Raw genomic sequence first — 5,683 nt, forward strand, 5'->3', positions numbered from 1 at the left:
ACATATGTCGCTCTTAATTTTTTTTTTTATTTATTCGTCGTCCGGATTGAAATTTTATTTAATTTGGTGGTCGTGAACCCCTTCAGGGGACGTGTAAACTTCCTTTTTTTTTATAATAAGTTATTACCCGGGGGGTGGAAACTTATTTATTTTTCGTATATCGACGGGGATTTTTCTCAATTTCCATCCATCCAATTCTTACCTCTTTGCGTCGGAACTCACGCGATCTTTTTATGTGTCGGGCCTTTTTTTATACGGAGAACGCGAAGTCTGAAAGATGTCTCAGGGAGGAGGGTAGTGTGTGTTTGCGCCGTACGTACGTTACTCCGGTGGCTCTATTTCCACCCACGTCGTCTAACCTTCCGATCTCGTCCGTCCATCCGGTAGGTCAATGAGTGAATCGGGCCCAGGCCTTGATTTTACTAACCAGCAGACGAAAAAATGTCCGCGATGCCGAAGGGTCTCTAATTAAAAACATACATAGGAACAGGTTATCGTAANAAAAACTACTCGCTCAGGTGTGGATGTGGTTTTGTAGCGAGGAAAAAAATGGCTGCCTAACAAAAAAAAATCAGAGTCTAACGGGGCGTGGTTTGCAATTCGCCCAGCCAATAGAAATAGAATAGAAATTGGCACTTCTTTATCACCCACCTCTCTAGCAGGGACTGAAATTGGCCAAAAGAGTTCTCGGCACTGAGTTGTCCCGGCGGTGTGAACGCAACATTATTGGTACTAACGGAACTAAAGAACCAAAGTACCAGGGAAAGTCCTGCGGTGTGAATGTGGCTTATGAGCATGTTAGGAGGGCAGGGGCTGAACAAAAGAAGCCTAAATACTAAATCTTAGCTCGTGACACAGCTCGTTGTCGGTTATCTGAAGGAAGTGGAGCGTAGTGTGCACAGATCTCTGCTGCTGCATGTGCAAGCCTGTATTTTTTCATTTTATGGGATCTGCAAAGGATTTAATCAGTCATGCTCTGTCTAATAGATGGGTTGTTCAGTGGAGCGTGATGAGAGAGCATGCTGTCCCGGAAAGAGAGAGATGAGAGGGGGAAGACATGACAGTGCCTCTAAAATACAAGGCCTCGGAACACAAAGGAAAAGCGAGTTGACGCTGTCTTAAAGACGGAGCCAAGTTAGCTCTTGATTCCTGCCTCCACAGGAATGTTCAGCTTGAATTATGCACGTGCAGGGCTGTGCTCCAGTGGGAGAGGAAGAAGGCCTAACTGTTGTTTGAAGACACGTTTTGCCTTTTAACACAGAGGGAAAGCTAGAGCTGTCCAGGAGAAGCACATCACTTACTTTACATGAATCACTTTCTCTAACCCTCCCACACACTGCTGCCTCCACAGACAAGTCATCGGATAAATGATAGCAAGGCAGCGCACTGATTCACGTTTCAGCCGATGTGTTTACTGAGACTCTCATGGATTTGTTTATTGACTTAATGTTTCTTTTGACATAAAGTATACATAGAGAGAGACATTTGTAAATTAATATCAGCCTCATGTTATGTCCCCCCAATATGAATTGACAACCAAAGATGTCACCACATTTGTAGCACAGTTGAAAACTTTTGCTTGGGACAGTGGCTTTGTGTTCATGTCACTATGTCACATAATAGTAACCAAGCACAGTTACAATACAAGTTTTCAATTGAAAATATTGGTTAAATTATGTTTTATTATTTTGTCACAGCAGCAGTGTTGTCAAACATTACAAAAGTAAAACATATTTAACAGATACAGTAAGATACAAATATAATAAATACAAAAAAATTAACATCAGCAAGTATAAATAATACAAATAAAAATGCACAATAGAAAGGACTTACATTATATCACTTAGAGTATTTAAATAATACACCATATACAAATATTGAAGAAATTGAATACTTTACAATATACAATCTCACCAAGCTGCAAAAATATATAGAAATATACTACAGACACATATTGGCATAAGATTATACATAAATTAAAATGTTGCAAAGTAGGCTTTTTGCAAATTGTTGTCGGTTATAGAAAACCAGCAACATAGTGTATCTTTATTCTGAGTCCCTGCAGTTGATCACACATCATGTGTCCCCATACAAACTGTTTATGGAAGAAAGGTGTCAAAGGTGACGTGATATGCAAACACTGTACTGCAAATAGACAGTTGGATGATTTTCATTGGTGGATGGGAAGGTCACGGACATACGGAAGAGTCTCCATTATAAACAGTTTGTAAACTGCACTCGCTGGGATTAAAGAGATGTTTCACACACACAGTAGTGTTTCCGTTATATGTTTATATTAGTTAATGGATGACAGTTGAGTTCTATGTCAGGTCAGAATGAGCTACTGTACATCATCCTGCCTGCTTGGCATTTGTAGAAGCCCAGTTTCAGTTTTTGGCCCTTCAGGGCATTTGTTCACCACTCACAATAGGAAGGGGGTGGACATTGTTGCAGTAACCCTGAAGAAAATATTGCTGCTTGCAAGTGATAGTGGGCTAGAGTGGTAAAGAAAACCGAGCACCCAACTTTAAAGAGGACGTTTGATGCTTTTTGGGGCTTTAGGTTTTAGTGCATGTAAATATGGTTTGCAAAGGCTTAAATCCCTATTTTCCCTCTAGAGGGAGTCTCCTTTGTTTACTTCCCTAACATAGTGACATCACTAGGTAACACTCACGCTTCTATTGGCTTGCGCTCCAACACAGTACGTGATAGGCTAAGGGGCGGGACGTCACTAAGCGGTCAGAGCTCTGGTTTCAGACAGAGGATGAAAAGAGGTGCTGCAGCACAGGCAGTATGAGAACAATAAAGAGCTTTTTGAACATCATGAAGACATGTCACAGTAGAGACACTAAATACTGATATGAACCTGAACATGAGCAGGAGAGGACTCTTTAAAGTTTGGTCACAATAATATATCAATGTTATTTTATAGCGTGGTAGGTTGAATACAGCGCCAGACAGCAGCTTAACATACTGTTTATCCAGTGTTATAGGAAATCCTTTCAATCCATGTTAAAGCTATAAAGCCAATCATTCCCAGAACACATTTTTCAAGAGTCAATGTGTGTTTTTTTGGTTTTCTGTTTGGCATATCATTGGACTTAAAGAAACTATTGGAGAAATTACATTGTCTCGGGATTGGGAGTCCAACAATAAATAATCTGTTTGTGATAAATATTGAAAGTAGTCCTTTGTTGCAGCACTATATTATGAGAGGACTGGCTTTTATAATGTCTCAACTTAATTCATTATGCGGTTTGGTTTTCATACAAAAGCTGATCCAATAAAAATACAGCTTCCTGAACAAGGTCTGATATTTGCCTTTAGTTAATTTAATTTCATGTTTCAGGAGACACTGTAATCCCTCTCACCATGGTTTACATGTTTAATGATGTGCACCAAGTTATTTTAAGACGGTGATGTCAGTGCAGTTAGGCACTACTGATACATTAAGCAGTAGTACAATGACTTCCCGCCCAAATCTGGCAAGCTGAGAGACTTTGCTTTAATAATGAAATCAATATAAATATATAAAATCTTACATTTACATTCCACTGCAGCAGGGTTTTACGGTGACATTCACTCAGTATATGTTGCTAGATCCTGGTACGTCAGGACACTCATACTGAACGAGCGTGAATGATTGTCCAAAGCTTTGGAAACATGCAGCTCAGCCCGACCTCCAGCAGCAAGTCTGCAGGCTCCAGAGTCATTCTGACGAGCACCACTGAGCTGGCTGTTAGCAAGGAGGGTAGCATTTGCATAAAGGAATCATGCTTATTTCACAAGCACTCTCTGCTTCACTTTGCATATAACAGCATGTTGGCATCAGCATTATCAGCTATACTGCTATTTATTCATGTGTGTGTGCTAAACTCTAGCTATAATCGGGAACATGTTAGCCTAGCTTAGCACAAAGGGTGAAACAGTCTGGTAAAAATACACCTAACACCTCTGACACTCACTGATGAACACATGGCTTCATGTACAGCAGAAATGCTAAAACAGTTAGGTGCTCTAACACTCTCTTGGTAAACAACAGCTTGTTAAAGTAACCACATGCATCTTCTTGTGCTGCTTTCATATCATGTATAATGGATGGTAAAGATACAAAGATTTATGTTTGTAAATAGTTTTTCTATATCAATCATCTTTAGTGTTCATTAGAGACAGATTTGATGTGATCATACTTGTTTGATTTCAGGCCTTTACGTTTTTTTATAGGCGGTATCCCGTAATCGTCACCAACATTGATTTTGCAATACCATTGTCACAGTGATGGACACACACACATTTTGTTTTGAGCACACAAACAAGGGCGATGCACTTGTTATTATACCCGCTGAAAAATGTTTCACCCACAAATGTTAATACTGTCTATGTGAATCTGCACTCTACTGTCCACCTTTACCTGTGTGATAAACTTATTAAACAACAGTGAAAATGCAAAAAAGCATTTTGCTAAGCAAAACAGTCGGTCACAACTCAAACAACAGCATGGCTGTTAACTTTAATCGAAACACATGACATTCATAACATTCCTCAAATAACACATGCAGGCCTATACCATTTTTTAAAATTGTTTTCTGGGGCTAAAATACACGTTCATTTAACTTTTTTTTCTTTCCTAATATATGCTCCCTTTCATTGCCAATCGAGTGATAATTTGAATACTGGCCAACTTGAGGAGGAGGGGCAGCAGGAGCAACAGCGTGCAGAGCGAAGTTTTTGCGACTATTGAAAACTTACTGTTGTGCATGCGTAACATACAATATAATATATAATAATAATAATAATCTTAATCGCTGGATTCTATCAAAGTACTTCATGGGTCCAAAGAAAACCATCGCTGCGGAGGAGGTCGAGGACATAACAAAGAAACCAGCTCGAGATACACTTTTTGTTATATTCCACGGAATGCTCTTAACATCCCGATAGCAATGAATATCTTAAGTACTTTGACAAAAAATCCATAGAAAATGTCATCTGTGGAACCCGTAATACTATAAAAACTACGGATTGGATTGCCGCCCTGTCTGTCAGCCTTCCATCTCGTGCACGCACAAATGTATCTCGTGCCCTCAGTGGGCGTGCCGTCATTGGGCGTGCATTGCAGCAGTACTTCAATGACTCGCCAGCAACAGGCGGCCACTTTCACCATGGCAGAGTTAGGTTCAACATCGTCTACTGGTCGCAAAAGAAAAAATGTAACGGAGCAAATTAAGAACAAAAAGAAAGTGGAAACTAGGAGAAGTCAAACCAGAGTCAATATCGGAGTTGCTTTGGTTGTGTAGTATTGCTAACCTAGATGTGTTTAGCTTTGCCTGATATGTAACGTTACTGTAGCCTGCTCTCGCGGAGGAGGTGCTCTGTAAGGAAGTCTGAATGAAGGGGCGGATTCTTTTTGGCTGTGTACTTTCAAATTTTAGTGCACTCGAGCCGGTTTCTGAAACTTACCCACCTTTAAACTGCAAATTCTGCACATTTCTTATTCAGTGTTTCTGAAGGGAATTACCTACCTTACCTTTAATAAATGCTAAAGTGTAAGTATCAGAAACGTGCGTTCGCCACTGAACTTATTTTCTGCAATATTCCAAAATCCAATGAAATGATCTGATTGCTTTCTGTCAGGGGAACCCTTGCAGTGCTAACTCCCGGGTCAACCTGAACCACTCTATAGTCC

This window comes from Notothenia coriiceps, unplaced genomic scaffold (genome assembly GCF_000735185.1).
Source record: "Notothenia coriiceps isolate Sejong01 unplaced genomic scaffold, NC01 NC01_scaffold00006117, whole genome shotgun sequence".
NCBI lineage: Eukaryota > Metazoa > Chordata > Actinopteri > Perciformes > Nototheniidae > Notothenia > Notothenia coriiceps.